This window comes from Pelodiscus sinensis, chromosome 2 (assembly GCF_049634645.1).
Source record: "Pelodiscus sinensis isolate JC-2024 chromosome 2, ASM4963464v1, whole genome shotgun sequence".
In the NCBI taxonomy this organism is placed as follows: domain Eukaryota; kingdom Metazoa; phylum Chordata; order Testudines; family Trionychidae; genus Pelodiscus; species Pelodiscus sinensis.
In genome coordinates, this window is record NC_134712.1 from 232,225,280 (window position 1) to 232,243,235 (window position 17,956).

The 17,956-nt window shown below is 45.8% G+C and overlaps 1 protein-coding gene across 11 annotated transcripts in view; it reads left to right on the plus strand.

Annotated features, from left to right (window-relative positions):
• Window positions 1-17,956, plus strand: part of CCNY (cyclin Y) — a 171,747-nt gene that overhangs the window by 69,239 nt on the left and 84,552 nt on the right. The window lies entirely within an intron of this gene.

Below are 17,956 nucleotides of genomic sequence, written 5' to 3' on the forward strand. Positions count from 1 at the left end.
AGTCCTTCCCCCTGCCCTCGTGGCAGGACCAAGCACCATCTAGATCATTCCTATTGGATGTCTATCCAAACTGCTTTTAAATATCTCCAGCGATGGAGATTCTACAACTTCTCTAGGCAATTTATTCTAGTGTTTGACCACTCTGACAGGAACTTTTTCCTAATATCCAACCTAAACCTCCCTTGCTGCAATTTAAGCCCATTGCCGCTTCTCTTATCCTCCAAGGCCCAGGAGAAAAATATTTCTCCCTCCTCCTTGTGACCGTTTTAGATGTAAAGAGATGGATACATACAAATTGATCGGCGAATCTGGGATTGCAGAGTGTTTATTTCTTGCTCTGCCAGTGTTGTTAAAAGCGTTAGCTTTAGGAGACAAAGAAATGAGCTGTACAGTAGTGAATGTTTTGCAGTATTTCTGTTTGAATGTCCTGTGTACAGAATTGTGCATTGGGTCTGAACCAGTATGTGCTATCACACATTTCGGTTGTTCTGTTTGGCCTTGGCATTAGGCGGGGAGGGGTGTGCTGCATTGTGGAGTAATGTTTTTCCTTCTCCAGCTTGTCCCCAGGGAAAGGTGTGCCTATTGTGAGTTTCCTATGATTACTTCCTTTAAATTATTGTGAAGTGTTGTGGGCTGCTGATAGCTGTGCCATTTTAGAGCTGTTCCTTCACAATGACTAAACTCTGCAAATCTGATTTTTAACTTTTGTCTACATACACTGAGTTCTCTTGATAAATTAACATTTGAGTTGTAATGTTTTTTGGTGGTGTCATGGCTGTAATTTGTGCTTCCTGACTAGCACCGCTGCAGCTCTGTTTCAGTAGAGGCTATCTGATTTAGCAAGTACTAATGCTGGCAAAATAACTTTCAGTATCTCTTAGCTTTCAGTCTTTATTCAGACAAATCCACACACTATCTCAGTTGTCGAAACTTGCTTGAGGCTTGGTGTGAAATCATCTTAGCTTCCTTCAGCGAAATGTCTCCAGATATTGCCCTGAAGGTACAGGTCTATGAGCATCCCCAAACAAAGCTCTGTTTTCTGTGGCTTTTCTATACTCAGACTCCCTGTTGTTTCTGCTATTGGTAAAATGGTGTTATGCTTGACCCTGATCTTCTCCTCTCATGCTTCTCTTCTGTGTGAGGAATTTTGTGCAGGCACATTTGGAAGACCCCATCTAGGCTTCGCTGTCAGCCAAGAGCTATAGAAATCCTTCTTTGGAGTATCCCTGAAATTGCTTTACAAAAAGGCTCTTTCTGACTAAAGCCTGGTTTGTTTTCTCCCTTTTCTATCCAGTCTGGAATGTATTTGCCTTTTGCCTTTCTGTGCTGAAAAACATTTTAAGCCTACTCTAATATCAGTAGACAGTTCAGAGGATTAAATAAGTTCCCTCCTACCTTCAGTGGTTCTCTTGGCCTTATTTTCTCTAATTTTCCAATTTTACTCTTGTAGTCTGTTCCCTCTGGTTTATTATTCTGTCTTAAGCGCTAGTTAGAGAGAAATCTGCTTTTGGAATAACTTTTGGCTTTTATCTTTGTAGAGAAGCATGTTTTCATAGAATCATAGAATACTAGGACTAGATGGGACCTCGAGAGGCCATCGAGTCCAGTCCTCTGCCCTCATGGCAGGACCTAGTACTGTCTAGACCATCCCATATAGACATTTAGCTAACCTACTCTTAAATATCTCCAGAGATGGAGATTCCACAACCTCCTTAGGCAATTTATTCCAGTGTTTGACTACCCTGACAGTAAGGAACTGTTTCCTAATGTCTAACCTAAACCTCCCTTGCTGCATTTTAAGCCCATTGCTTCTGTTCTATCCTCAGAGGCCAAGATGAACAAGTTTTCTCCCTCCTCCTTATGACACCCTTTTAGATACCTGAAAACGGCTATCATGTCCCCCCTCAATCTTCTCTTTTCTAAACTAAACAAACCCAATTCTTTCAGCTTTCTCCACATCCTTCTTGAAATGTGGTGCCCAGAACTGGACACACTATGCCAACTGAGGCCTAACTAGCGCAAAGCAGAGCAAAAAAATGACTTCTTGAGTCTTGCTCACAACACACCTGTTAATGCATTCCAGAATCATGTTTGCTTTTTTGCAACAGCATCACACTGCTGACTCCTATTCAGCTTGTGGTCCACTATAACCCTAAATCCCTTTTTGCCGTACTCCTTCCTAGACAGTTGCTTCCCATTCTGTGTGTGTGGAAACTCTAGGGCAGGGCTACTCAACTCTTGAAGCCCCGGGGGCCACAATGATACTCACAGGACATGCCAAGGCCCCCAACTTAAGTGTGGTTGCATGTACATGCAAATAGCTTCTTTCACACTGATGGGCATGAATACAAAGATTAAGCCTTAAGCCACGGCACTGAACCCAGAGGTGGCCAGTGTGAGCCAGTGAGCACCTCTCAGGCTCTGTCCACAAGACTAAGCAGCCAGCACTACCCACAATGCCCTGGCACTCCTGGCACCTCCTCCCTGGGGTTAGAAATGCCACAACTTTGTACCCATCTGTTCCAGCCAGCCCATCTACTTGCGTCTTTCAGTACTCTCTCCACCTGGGAGACTCCTCACTGTTGTGAAGCATGCTCCAGTGGAGGGCATGTTCATCCTTCCCACAGGCCACATGTTGAGCCCTGCATAAACCCAAACTCCGCCGTGAGCCGCAAACAAATGGGCTGTGGGCTGAGTAGCCTTACTCTAGGGTGTGGGTGTGCACCCTAATTTTACTCCTACCCACCTCATCAGCAGCTGTCAGCTTCCATGATGTGGAAGGTAAGATGGTGGTGGGCGGGAGAGTGGGGGGGCCAAGATTGTGTGGCGTTGACTGGAGTCGGTCCCAGGGCTCGGGCTGCATGGCAGTGGACAGAGCTGGGCCCAGAGCTGGACTGCGTGGCACCGGGCGGAGCTGGGGGCCAGAAGCTGGGTCCATGTGGACTTGCATGTCCCAATGGGAGAGTGGGACTAACAGCCATAGGAATGTGCTTGTGGGGGGAAAAGTGGTTTATTAATCCCTTGGTTGGGGACAGTGCCTGTGTGAGGTATGGGCTTGACTGTCATGCACTAGAAGTCAGAATGACATGATGAATAAGGAATTTTGGTTGTGTGGAGGTGGGGGTAAAATGGATGTACAGATGGAATATGCTGAAATGTAGCTTTAGCTAAATAGAGGAATACTGCTTTCTTACTAGTGCTTAACTGCTCCTAAACACGTTTGTTTTTATCATCTCTAATCATGATAGTATAATGTGATGCAGAGATAGCAATACACTTTCTTGAAAACACTGTATTCTTTATTTATGAACATGTCTTAAAATAGGAAAACATACATAGCATTTAGCAGGTCCACTGCCATTCATTCTCTCTCTCTCTCACTCTCACTCAGCCTAAGAGGGAAGAGTGAGTTTCTACTAGGGATGTTAAGGACTAGTCAACGATCCGATAACCATTTGCTTATCGGATAGTCTGTTGACTAGGTGATTAGCCGAATCCTTATCCATTGCTGCCTCCTGAGATAGGGGCAGCAAAGTCGGGGGAGGAAGGGGCAATTCAAAGTGGCAGTGCTGCACAGCTGAGCTGGGGATCAGCTGTGCGGTGACTGCCCCTTTGAAACGCTGCCTCCACGTTTCAGAGGGGCAGCCATGGAGCCCAGGGTCAGCTGGGCACTCCTCAGCTGATCCCGGGTTCTGGGGAAGTGTTGCACAGAACCGGGGTTAGCTGGGGGAATACCTAGCTGATCCCAGGTTATGCTGGGCTCTGCGTGGCATTTCAAAGTGGTAGTGCAGCATGGAGCCCAGGGCCAGCGGGGGGACTCTGAGTCCCCCGCTGGCTCCAGGCTCCATGGCTTTGAAATGCACAAGAGCCCCCTCTGGGGACTCTTGCACATTTAAAAGCAGGCACTCATGTGTAGCCCTGAGTCAGCGGGACGTCTGTATGCAGAGTTCTGCATTGTACGTTTCAAAGGAGGAATGTGGAAGTGCCTGTCAAGTAGTCGATGGCAATTCCATCTACTACTCGATTAATCGATCAACTGCATTTTAACATCCCTAGTTTCCTCATGAGATAGTTTGGAGAAGGAAGGCTGCACAGGATTTAATTGCCCTGCCCTGCCCACTCATGAGTTTGGAATGCACAGGCCGCCCTGACACAGAGCTGTCCAAGCTACTGCTGGATTGCCTGTGCGCTCTGGCATAAAACAAAGACTATTATTTTTCACCTTTATTATACATAATTTTTATTAATACATACTTAAGCGTTGAAGAACGTTTGAGTTGATCAGATCAGACAAGGGAAATCTGCACTTGATTCATCAGAGAGCTTTAGCTCTGATTTATGTCTTGTGTGCAGAACAGGCATTCCATGTAACTAAATTTTCTAAGTTGGCTGCTGTTCTGTAATAAATAAAAAAATGAACTGTCTAAATAAAAAGAACTGAGGGCAGTGGTGGGGAGACACTGGATTGACTTGTCCTCTGATCCAAAATAAAATATAGCCCTGAGGCACAATGTGAATGGGGAGAAATATTCAATAAGCTCTTATCTAGGTGTACAATGGAGAGTGTATCCTACAAAAGCTCAGGAATGTAAGTCTGAAAAGCCAATTAAAATAGTTCTCTGAGAGGAGAGCCAGATTTCATTGAAGAGGAAGCCTGTCTTGGGTGTTGGTGTTTCGTAGAGTGCTATAAACAGAGCAAGTTGGCTACTGAAAATTTTTTAATATTAATTTTTTCACTTCATATTAAATAAACATTTCAGGTCATGTACCATGTTAATTATCCCTTGTTTTAGTATCCTTTGTTCCCTAACATTTTAAAAAATATATACAAGATATTTAACTTGGGTTACATGGTCGCACACATCTGAACAGTGATAGAAATGTAGCCGTGTTAGTCTGGGGTAGTTGAAGCAAAATGCAGGACAATGTAGCACTTTAAAGACTAACAAGATGGTTTATTAGATGATGAGCTTTCGTGGGCCAGACCCACTTCCTCAGATCAAATAGTGGAAGAAAGTAGTCACAACCATATATACCAAAGGATACAATTTAAAAAAATGAACAAATATGAAAAGGACAAATCACATTGCAGAACAGAAGGGGGAGGAAGGAAGGTAAGTGTCTGTGAATTGCTGATATTAAAGGTAGGGAGAGTGGGATGTTTGTGAGTTAATGGTATTACAGGTGATAATTGGGGAAACTGTCTTGGTAATGGGTGAGAAAGTTCAAAGACTTGTTAAGTCCTTGCTGGCAAGTGTCGAATTTTAACATGAATGACAGTTCAGAGGATTCCCTTTCAAGTGCAGATGTAAAAGGTCTTTGTAGCAGAATGCAGGTGGCTAAGTCATTTAGAGAGTGTCCTTTCTGGTTAAAGTGGCAAGAAACTGTTTTCTCTTTGTGATCTTGTCTGATATCTGTTTTGTGGGCATTAATCCTTTGGCGAAGTGTCTGAGATGTTTGTCCAATGTACATAGCAGACGGACACTTTCGGCACAAGCGCACATGACCTCAATATTGGTGCATATGACACAACTCATACCGCTCATGGATGGAAAATCTTAGAGGGAACACTGATGTTAAGTCGATTAGGCTATCTGGGTGAAAGGTCTCAGACAAAGATGTTAACTTTTCCTTAGCTCAGTGTACAGGGTATGGCCTGTTGGTCCCTTGCATTATAACCAAATTACTTGACTATGAACCTATACATCTACTATAACAAGACAAGTAATTAAATCATACATTAATGCAAGAAAATATATATGCAAGCTAGCAGGTTAGCCCTATGGACTACAGCAGGAGTCGGCAACCTTTCAGAAGTGGTGCACCAAGGTTTACTTTATTCACTTCTATTTATGGATCTGTGTGCTGGGGGAAGAAGGGAACAGGGGCGGGCTGGGTCTAGTGACCATATTTTCTGAATCAGATGCAGCTAGGGAAAACAGTTTAGTTTAAAGTATTTAACAGACGAAGTGTTTTAACTTTCTCATGTTTATCAACCTTCATTTTAAATAAAGTAAAATATTCATTTATGTCCAACACAAAAGGTTTCAATGTTTTCTTTCTTTATGGCAGGGGTGCAGGACCTTTTTTGGGTCGGGGCCACTGACCCACAGAAAAATCAGTTGGGGGACCACGCAAGTGAGAAGCACAAAAAACCCCAAAAATACTCTCCTCCAAAAGCGTCCAATCCTCACTGATGTGGCCCACAACTGAGACACCTCACTGTTCTGGTGCTCCAGCTCCCACAGGGTGAGGAGAAGGGACAGGGAGGACTGAGGTTCAGGGCTTCCCAGAGTCCAGATTTACTTTTCTGGGGTTCCAGAGTTAGTGGATTTTATGGGCCCCCTTAGGCTCTGGGGTAGGGACCAAAATGAGGGGATCAATGTGTGGGACAGGGCTGCCAGCAGATGGGATAGGGATGCAGGAGGTAGGGTGCAGGAGGGGATGAGGAGAGCAGGGCACAGAGTTTGGTGGCAGGAGAGGGGGTGGGGTGGGGGATGAGAGAATTTGGGGGCAGAAAAGGGGCTAGAGGATTAACACAAAAAGTGAGAGGGTGAGAATGCAGCCTAATAGCTAGTTGGGGAGGGAGACAAAGAAGTGGGGAGTAAAGGAAAGTGCAGCTTCTGCAAAGTAAAATTGTATCCCCCCCCTCACATCTTCCCTCTGCTCTAGCCTCACTCCCCTCAGCTCCATGATCCCCCCCCCCCGCCCAGCCTGATCCCCCTGCATTGCCCCACCCCCTTACTGCAGCCTCTCCCCACTCCCATCCTGTTCCTGCATACCTGTGCCCTCAGCCTGTACACTGGCAGGGCAGCAGCCCTGGGACTCGCAGCCCCACAGGAGCAGTGCTGGGGCAAGGAGGGGTGGGGAGGAATTGAGTCACTTCCCTGCCAGCCCAGCCCTTTGCCAGGGCTCGCCTCTCATCTGCAGGCTGTGGCGGGCAGAGCCCAGGGCTGATTCCAGCCCTTCCAGATGCAGCGGGGCACTGCAGAAGGGGCTCCCTGCCTTTGCACACACCCCACAGGGAGCAGCGCAGTGCCCCACGGAGGTGGTGGTAGCTTGTGACTGGCCACCCAGCCCCGGATCTGCAGAGCAGCTCCTGCCCCACCCCTTCCCGGAGCAGGGAAGCAGAGCCTGTATCAGGGGTTGGGGGAAGGTTAGCTCCTGGGAGCCGCACACCCAGTGCAGGAATGCAGAGCCCAGTGTTTGGGTCACATGCCCACTCCACATATCAGGCTGCCCCGGCTCCTATGCATCCACGCTTCCCCCTCTCCTCCGCTTGTCCGTCCAGCAGGAAGCCAGACCTGGTTCTCTAACCCAAGGCTGTTTGGTGACCGCAAGACTCCAGTTGCTGCTGTGGGTAGGGAGGTGGGCTGAGCTCCTGCCATGCACGACACTCAAAATTGACTCGTGTGCCACAGGTTACCGACCGCTGGGCTACCGTGTGGGGTAGATGCTGGTGTGGGAGCAGAGATGGGACTGGGGAATTAGGCCAGGATGTTAAATGGATGGTCTGGGGCCCACCCATGCTTCCAGGACTACGCATATCCATTGCTCATCAGTAAGGAAGTCATGTTCGTCCTGACTAAGGATGTTAAATTGAGGTTAATTTACTAGTTAAGTAGTTGATGGAATTTCGACAGGCACTTCAGCATTCCTCCTTTGAAATGTACAAGAGCTCCACTGGGGCTCTTGTACATTTCAAAGGAGGAATGTGGAACACTTGGGGCTAGAGGGAAGTCCTGCTGACTTCGGACTGCATGTGGGTGTGCTGGGGTGGAGGCGGAGGGAGTGGAGCTCTTGTGCATTTCAAAGTGAAATGCACTCATGGAGCCTGGGGTCAGCAGGGGACTCCCCGGCTGATCCTGGGCTCCATGCCGCATTTCAGCGGAACCCAGGGTCAGCTGGGGACTCCACATATGATCCTGGGTTCCGTGGAAATGCCCAGGCATCACTGCTACTTTGAAACGCTGCCTCTCCTCCTCCTCCTCCTCCCCCTTTCCCTTCCCCTCCCCCGATAACCTGGTGATTAGAGCACTCACCTGAGAAGGGGAAGATCTGAGCTGAAATCTTGCTCTCAAGTGAGAATTCAAACGTGGGTCTTGCACAGCCATTTTTGAAATTCAACCAAAGAATTTGCCTAATTTTTCACTGTGCTGGCCAAACCAGAGCTAGTAAAAAAAAAAAAAGTCTGTTATTTCCCCAAGCAATAACAACATGTTTTCTCTCAGAGGGGTTTCTTTGATCCCAGCCTCACACTTCGATTTTGCCATTCAGTTCCTACCCCACAACTACCAATAATCTCTTTTCACGGACAGTTTATGGTTTTGCAGGTCCTTTCAGGGAAAAGTAACCGAAAAGGGTTTCCTAGGTGATGGGAGCTGCAACAAATAGGTACATTGGAACCATCCAGGCTGCAATCGCTCTGAATAATTATTTCTTTTGATTTATAACGTAGTAAGTGCCCATTTGCTACTGACACTACTCAACAATGCCACCAAAACAAAGCAATAATACTATCACAAAAGCTCAAGCCCACTTCTCCCCCTAATATCCCTCCTCCCATACAGGCTTTTCCTAGCCATTGTTCCATCCTCCAAAACAGACTGCTCTGCAGCATTCCTTCAACATTAACAATTCTGGACCTATTTCAAACAAGGGACATACCACAGCTGAATTCCCCTCAATGAGAATGCTCCACCAATACTCTAGCAATGGTGTTCTTCACTGATGACTTGAGTCAGTGGTTAGGAACAAAGGAATTGTCATGCTGGGTCAGAACCTGGCTGTTCTGTCTCTGAGGACAGCCACTTAGGCCTTTCAGAAGATGCAAGAATCTTAGAATAGTTTGATGTGGTATGATCCACTCCCCTTTGGAGGCAATATCCTAATTCATAGTAAAGATGAGCTTTGAACATTGACGTGCCATTTTTAAATCCATCCCTTCCCCCCCATCTTTTCTCATTTATGTGGAAACAAAAACTATTTGCACTTCCTTATCTGCACTGAAAACACAAAACCAACCATTGAACTAAATTAGGGGGTTTTGTTTGCTTAATGCGGTATGCTGTTGTATAAATAGTTTCAAATCGTCTTTTAGTCCTACATTTTACAAAAATATCTACCTCCATTTCCAATGCATTTTCTTCTGTAGCATCTTTAACAAACCTCTGTCTCAATACACAAGTACATTAAAAAGAAAGTGAAAAATTAAAACCACCACATAAATGCAGGCATTGAAAAAAACTACGAATCCCACATTACAAAAATGATTTTTTCTTTGCTTTGTACATGTATTGATGTTGTAAACAACACAATCACATGCTGACTTCAGATTTCGTACATTCATCAGGAGCACAGTCTAAAATTAATTCACTCAAGCAATGGCTTTCAGAAAGAAGAAAGTGCATAGGATTGTACTTAAAAGAATTCAGAACGAACTGTAGGGCAACTAGCATTCAGTCCTGAACTCTGATAGCCTTCGCTTCAAGGCCCTTAAAAAGCAACATTATCCTATTTAGTACCTTAAAACATACAGAATTAGATAGTCTATGGACAGAACTTTTCAGTATTACTTCATAATGCCAGAAAACTAAAATGGATGAATATATCAGAAAGGTATCTAAAATAAAATCAAGCTTTTCTTGGAAATAATTTTGTTTTAATTCAACTCTTATCGATGGTGTTAAACTATCGCATTGCAACTCTGAATTCCACCCATCTTGTTGCCTATATGACCTGTACTTTCTGTAAGCTAATTGAGTTGTAGAAGAGAAACAGAAAACAAGTAATATGCTAAGTCCTTTTTAACTACATTCTCTATAAAATGTTCTGGTATTTTAAAAACATGGATATAGTTCACAGACCAAAGTTATGCTAGCTAAATAGCTATGCAATGCAAGCGTTGTGTGTCTACAATAATAAATACATGCCTTTCTATATGGATGAGTGAGGAAGAGATGTGTAGAGATCATAATGTTTTTGCTCTTTGCTCACAAATATAAGAAAATGAAGTTGAGCAGCATCATTTAAAATAGACAGTGCACATGCCATCATGACTTGGAAGCTGCCTGTGGATGGATAGACAAAGAAAGAGTGAAATAGGTATGCTTTCCTAGCCAAAACCAAATTCTTAAAAAAGGAATTGTTAGGAGGAAGAATACATGCCAGGGGAGGGGAGGGTAAAAATATTCCATCCTTGGAATCATGTTAAGGCAAAAATAACACAAGAAAATAAATACTGAACTACATACAATTGTACGTTGGTAAAAATGTTTTTCCCGTTACAGAAGCAAAATACAGGACTCTGTAGCACTTTAAAGACTAACAAGATGGTTTATTAGATGATGAGCTTTTGTGGGCCAGACCCACTTGCGAAAGCTCATCATCTAATAAACCATCTTGTTAGTCTTTAAAGTGCTACATAGTCCTGTATTTTGCTTCAGCTACACCAGACTAACACGGCTACATTTCTATCACTTTTTCTGTTACAGACTAACTCGGCTACCCTTCTGAAGGTAAAAAGCTTGTTCAAGTAAACAACTAAATTCCAAAAAAGGATTCTCGCCAAAGGATGCGTTAATATTACTTTCGGGCCTGTACCCATAAGGCTTCTTTTTCCACAGTACTGTCTAAAGTGACCTTTCACAGGATTAAATTAACTTTTTATTATTATTATTTGCAGGATTATTACAAAGTAAGTCACTTCAATTCTCAAGTGCACAGTCAACTCCAGAGTTGAATTTCTGAAGTACTCCTTCCAGGATAGTCACTTTCCATTCTGTATGTGTGAAACTGATTGTTCCTTCCCAAGTTGAGTGCTTTGCATTCGTTCTTATTAAACTTCATCCTATTTACTTCAACTATTTCTCCAGATCATTTTGAATTATGACCCTATCCTCCAAAGCACTTGAAAACTCTCCCAGCTTGGTATCATCTGCCAACTTAATAAGCGTATTCTCTATGCCATCATCTAAATGGTTTATGAAGGTATTGAACTGAACCGGTCCCAGACAAACACCTGTGGAATCTCACTTGTTATGCCCTTCCAGCATAACTGTTAACCATTAATAACTACTCTCTGAGGGCCACCTTCACAAAAACAAACCATAATAAAGATTTTTAAATACACAAAATGAGTCTTAATACTTTTTATTAGATTAGCCACAAAAATAGGAACACATATATTGTGAGTATAATCTTTTCAGCCACTAATGAGAAATGACAAAGTTTTCAAAAGTGGGGTTGGTATTTGGTTAGAATAATAAAGATATAATGGCAAATTCCTTCTGGGATGGACATTGTGGATAATTCAAGATAAATACTAACAGTTTGATATTTAAAAATCCAGTGTCGGTGTGGTAGACATAACTCCATGCAATCTCTGGGCAGACCACTGTATTAAATTTATGAGTAGATTAGGCATGACTGTTCTAGAGAGGGTCCCCGCTGTAAGTCTCCTCCTCATCTGTTGTTTCATCTATCCGTCGTTCACCAACAGGAGAAAGTGTTCCAGTACACATACCTTCCCAGCCACATACCAGCCGTTTGCAGAACTGTAAATTACAAATGACTGATAATTGGGTCAGGACTAAGGAAGTTGAAGACTAGTCAACTATCCAATAAGCAAATGGAAGAGGCTCACCGTCTGCTGTGGAAGCTAGGAGGGGAGGAAGGAGGTTTTGCGCACTGCACTACCCCCACCCCCAGCTAAATCTTGCAGCTCTCATTGGGCAGTTTCCAGCCAATAGGAGATAAGAAATTTTGCTAGGGCAAGGGCAGTGTGTAAAGCCTCCCTTCCTCTACCCCATGAGCAGAGCCATGTGGTGCAGCCAGCCCACAAGCTGGGACTGCAGCAGACACCCTGCTTGAGGTTTCTGCAGTGCAGCTGGCTAGGAGCCACCTAGGTAAGCACCTCTCTGCCAGTGCCTGCCTCTGGCACCCCATCCCCAGCTACCTGCCCCAGGGCAACACCCAAACACTCTGTATCCATTTTTCCCATTCTCCCAGGTCACTACTCCTTCCCAGACTCTGCACCCCCTCATATAGCTCTACCTTAGGCCAGAATCCTCTCCTGCACCCTTTCCCCCTCCCCATTTCCCTGCCCTGGGTCACAATCCCCTCCTTCACCCAAACTCCCTCTCAGAACCCACATCCCTCCTTGCACCCCAGTCTCCTACTTCAAGCTCCCTGCTGCACCCAACCTCCACACCAAAATCTCTACACCAAAATGTAGTAAACATAGATGGACTTACTATACTTCCTCCACAGATGTGCCAATATTTGGAGTGGTCCTCCATTAACAATTATTGCCCACCCCCGCTATACTGAATGACATCTTGCTTCACAACAACAGTTAGTACTGGTGGAGTGAGTGAGGTTACTCAATGGAAGAGTATGTATGTCTACACTAGCCCCCTAGTTCGAGCTAGGGAGGCTAATGTAGGCATTCGAAGTTGCAAAATAAGCCCGAGATTTAAATATCCTGGGCTTTATTTGCATGTTCCCGTCCGGACTTAGTTCGAATTACCATTTCACTGCTGCCTGTAGCCGTGGGAAGTTACTTAGGGCTAGTGGAATTTCAAAATGGTGACCGGACGGGAACATGCAAATAAAGCCTGGGATATTTAAATCCTGGGCTTCATTTGCAATTTCGAATGCCTACATTAGCCTCCCTAGTTCGAAGTAGGGGGCTAGTGTAGACATACCCTATGAGAATTGGACACCGTGATTGTTTTGCTAGGAGACTGAAGAAAGTCAGACACAGCTTGCATTCCAACTAAGAGCTTGAATAGTCTTGTGGTTGTTTACGCATACACATGCTTTTGAGATCAGCAAATTCTGTAGCAGCTACATGTGGTCAGAGCAGCCCCTAAGCATTTTATTTGATTGGAAACTGGTGATAAACGATGATAAACCTGTCCGCCTAGAAGTAAAAGGATTGCTTTGACTTTCAGCACTTGAGAGGGGGTGTGTGTGTAAGAGATCTATAATCTGTTACGTAAAGTTGTTCTCTATTTTTGCTTTCTACTAGCTGTTGTGTAAGTACAGTATTCCTGTCTCTGTTACATGTTGCCACAGGAGGTAGGCTTGGAGAGTTGAGACAACTGGCCCCTTTTTGTTCTGGTTTCATGGAGAGGAGGAGAGCCCTGCAGAGAAGAGAATGACTGGCTGTGAATGTGGGAGGGGTTAAAGGCTTCCGTTCTATAGTGTGTTCTCAGTACTTGCCAGAGTACCCTTAGTGAAAAGAACAGTCACTCTGGGAAGATCAGAGGTAATGGGAGCTGCCTGGAGAGATCAGAGGCTGAGGAGGAGGGAAAGATCAGCTAGACCTGCTGGGAAGAAGATTGGTGGCACACTACAAGCTGTCTTTGCAGAATTTAGCATTCGGAGGGCAGTGAGTGGGGATAGGGAAATAACTGGAGAGATCAGAGAAGTGGAAGACAAAAAGACAAGAGATTAGGATTTGTTTGTCAGAGAGCAACAGCCCCCAATCAACCACCTTCTCCTTCATAGTTCTTTAACACACTTTCTCCATCTACATGGCTACAAACTGTTGTCTTCCTTTTTTTGGTAACTGTAATGTTGTTTTAAGAAATAACATAACTCAACCCTTACCAGCCAACACAGGAGTGGGGATGGAATGAATTGACTGCCGGCCTCATTCCTGGCGATGATAGAATAGTTGACTAACTGATAAAAATTCAGGAGATTAATTGACTATTCAATTATCCAGTATTTAACATCCCTAATGGGGAGAAAGGATGTTAAAATACGTTTATTTTTGTAAATGTGTAACCACTAACGTTTTCAACATCAGTTACACATTTGTACAGGGACTGGGGAGGTGGGAGCTGGTGCTCACGGAGAGCCGGCTCTTCTGTGCTATGCAGTTTCACCAACAAATCGGTGGCACCTCCCACCTATCTAACTTTCCTGCTGTGCCAACATAATAAAACCACCTCAATGAATGGCATAAAGTTATGTGACAAAGTTAGAGTGATGCATTGGCTGCATAGACACCGTACTTGCTTACTTTGTTCTAACGGGCTTCCAGGAGATGACCCACATCGAATAGCTGATAGCAGTAGTAGGTTGTTACCCTTTTTGTGGACTAGCACTTCGAAGGGGTTTGAGAAATGTTGGTAATTGATAGATGTCTGCTGAAAGCAGTAGAATGCTGACTTCCATTTCAGGCTCTAGGGTCACTGACTTTTCTGCTTATTTCTGTGAAATCTAACCCTTTTTCTCCTGCCCTCTCTAGCCTTATCCTGAATCATGCCTGTTTTTGATTTCCCTGCCCTGGCTCATTGCCATTTTTTTGCACAGCCAATCTAGCCTTCCCACTTTGAGTACCAGTTTCCAGCCCTTGCCATACCCAGACCTAGTCTCCACATCCCGTTTCCCTTGTTCAAGCCTGGATTTCTACTCCCAGTCTTTGTCCTCTGACTCTTCATCCAAACTCAGTCTCCCCCACCTCCAATCCAGTAAATACATAGAATACTGTATATGACTGTGACATTAGCATTCTGCCCATTTTTTCAGTTTTCATAGTCAGTTGATGATATTGTGAGGCATCCAGAAACTGCTGCTGGCACCTTGAACAGAGGACATCTTTCTACAAAGTATAATTCAAAAACAGGCATGTTAAGCTGGATTAAATGTTCTCAAGAAATGGCAATTTCTTAAAGAAGGTAACTTAAAAGATGTTGAAGCTTAAAAAATGCTGCTGAGGAGTTTGGTTTTTTGGAAGAGGGAAATGGACTAGTAGTGAATAGAAGGTAAGTGAAGTGATCAGAGGTGCACAGAAAGCGTATTTATTACTTCTAATTACTATTTTTATTAGTGGGTCTTATGTCCCTTGCAATTGCATTGTCAGCTGGATTTGGTCCTGCACCTTCCCATAGCAATTTTTTTTAAGTGTGATTTCAATAACTTATTTCTCACAGCTGGAGAAATCTGGGTACCATAAGAACATAACCTTTCTTAGGCTTCTTCTTTTGCAATTTAATTATTTTCTTCTGTCATTTAAAATGGGTGCAGTAAAATGTCTGTTTCCCAGTGTTCCTCTCATCTGTGTACCACTGTCATTTAATTTAATGTTTGAAAAGCAATTTGAATATGTAAAGAAGTCTATAGGAGTTAGGTCTTTGTTCTTTATTGTGTTTAGTTGATCTAGCAGCTGTTTTTGACTGGCTGTCCAATTTTCATTTTTGTAGGTCTTACTACTTTTTTTGTAGTGGCTTACTTGTTGACCAGCTAAATATGAAGTAGTTTATCTGCTGTGTAATTGTTCCAAACTACACTGTACTTTTGGTATGCAGTTTATTTATAGAGGAAGATGTCATATGAAACAATATATGGATTTTTAAATTGCAGGGCATCAGGACAGCAGTCACTTCCTGGAGCTGCTTTCTGAGGCTCGAGCTTAAAGGGACTCCCCGTACGGTCGTGTCTCAGACTCCTTTCCTTTGCCTACCTCCGAGAGGGACAGCAAAGCCTTTTCACTGCCTGCTCAGGTTGCCCTTGTGGACACCACGGCACTCCAGCCATGGAGCCAAAACTGCTTTGAAGCAGTCAATGGCTCTTAGACCCCATGCCACAGCTCCTGCTGCAGTTTCTGCAGGCTGCCTTCATGGCCCTGCAGAAACAGGACTCCCAGCTCATGGCAGGGCACCTCCTCTCTTCTCTCCACGTGCTGCTCATGCAGTATGACTCCTCCCACCCTCCCCTGCACACGGTGCACTGCTGCCTCTGGCAACTAGACACCAGTTCCCACTGGTGGAACCGGATCGTCATGGAGCAGTGGGATGACCAGCAGTGGCTCCAGAATTTCTGCATGTGGAAGGACACCTTCCTGGAGCTGTGAGAGTGGCTCACCCCTGCCCTTAGATGACGGGATACTCACATGGGAGCTGCCATCCCCCTCCAGAAGTGGGTTGCCATTGCTGTCCAGAAGCTTGCCACGCTGGAGAGCTACCACTCCATCAGGAACCAGTTCAGCGTGGGGAGATGGACCGTTGGGGTTGTGGTCATGCAGGTATGGCGCGCTTATGCTATTGTTTTGGGGGGGGAGGGCGGTGAACTGCTGGAATGATGCTTCTTGGGGAAGGGTGGAGGTTCCCTCCCTTGAAGGATTTTTAGTTCTGCCTTGACAAAGCCCTACCAGGGGATGGGGGAAATCGGGGGTTGGTCCTGGTGTTTCCAGGGAAGGGGGAGGCCTCGGAGACCTCCCAAAGGCCCTGGCAACCCTGTGATTCTCTGTTTGTCTTCTTTACAGGTAGCGAGGGCCATCAACACCATCCTGTGGTGCTGGCTTGTCTTCCTGGGTGACGTGGACCCTATCATCACCAGCTTTGCTGCCATGGATGTCCTCAGCTGTGGGAAGGCCATTGATGGCACCTGTATCCCCATCCGGGCTCCCAACCACTGGGCATCTGAATACATCAATCAGAAGGGGTACTTGTCAATTGTGCTACAGGCCCTCATGGACCATCGAGGCCAGTTCATGGGCATCATGGCCAGGTGGTCAGAGAAGGCGCATGCTGCCACGTGTTCAGCAGCTTCAGCCTACGAGAAGATGCACATCGGCACTCTTTTCCCTGACCGCACTGTGAGGGTCGGGGACATGGACATGCTGATCTGTATCATGGAGGATGCAGCCTTCCCTCTGCTCCGCTGGCTTATGAAGCCTGACACAGAACACCTTGACCAAAGCAAGGAAAGTTTTAATACGAGGCTCATCAAGGCCCGCATGGTTGTAAAGAGCATCTTTGGCAATCTGAAAGAGAGGTTCCACTGCTTCCTCACCTGCCTCGACCTCAGCCAGCAGAACGTCACCCAAATGATGGCGGCCTGTTGTGTCCTGCACAATATATGCAAGAACAAGGGTGAGACATGCTTGCCAGGGTGAGGGGCAGAGGCTGACCAGTTGGCCAGGGCCTTGGAACAGCTGCGCAGAGTTGCCATCTGGCAGGCCCATCAGGGGGCTGTGCGTATCCAAGAGGCCGTGAGAGAGTTTCATGTAAGGACCCCAGTGACGCACTCCCCTGGGTCTCCTCATAAGGAGCCTCTGCATTGCCCTTCTGTATGTTTCCTCCCACACCCCTCCCTTCTCTCATCTCTTCCCCTTCCCCTGTTGATACAATAAAGTAGACCTTTTGTTTTTGAAAGAAGAAACTCTATTTTTGGTTTAATTGCAGTAAATGTAACTGGGGGGGGGGGGGGAAATGGGGAGGAGAGGGAAGGAAGGAGGAGAAGAAGCTCAGGGACCAGGCTGGCACCTGCCTTGGGTGATCCCATTGCCTCATGTGGGGCCCTTGGTGTAGGTGGGGCTAGGGAGAATCTGGAGGCACAGGAGCTGGGGCAAGAGCTCCCAGCAGGTGGTCGATGGCAGCAGTGTAAGCCACACACATGGTCTGAGCTTGCTGCAAGAGCTCCTTGCAGGTGGTGCCGCGCAGCTCCATGTCTGCCTCCAGAGAGACCACTGCAGGGCAGCAGTGTGCTCCTGCTCCAGGTCTTCATGTGCTTGTCTGCGGCAGCAGCTCCCACAGGGTCACAAGGCTGGAATGGGAGGTGTTGCAGGCACCACACTCACAGCTGGTACAGCTGTGAAGAACAGAGAGACAGGCAGTCACTCCAGGAGACGGATTGCATGAAGCCTAGTCCTCATCTCTGAGGCGACGTCGAAAGGTCTTGGGTCAGACAAAGGCAATGTGCTTGGAACAAGGCCCCTTCCTGCAAGGGCACAGATGTGCCTGGGGGGGGCAAAGGACAAGCAGGCATGGGAAGGTGCTGGCCAGGCCATGATCCTGCAGGTGGGAGGGATATGATAGGGTGGCTTGGCTTCTCTTTGTGCCACGCACACACCACTGGCATTGGTGGCATCCTGCAGGAAGAGGAAGTCTATCCCTGCCCTCTGGAGGAGAGTGGGGGGGAGGGTGTTGGGGGGGGAGGT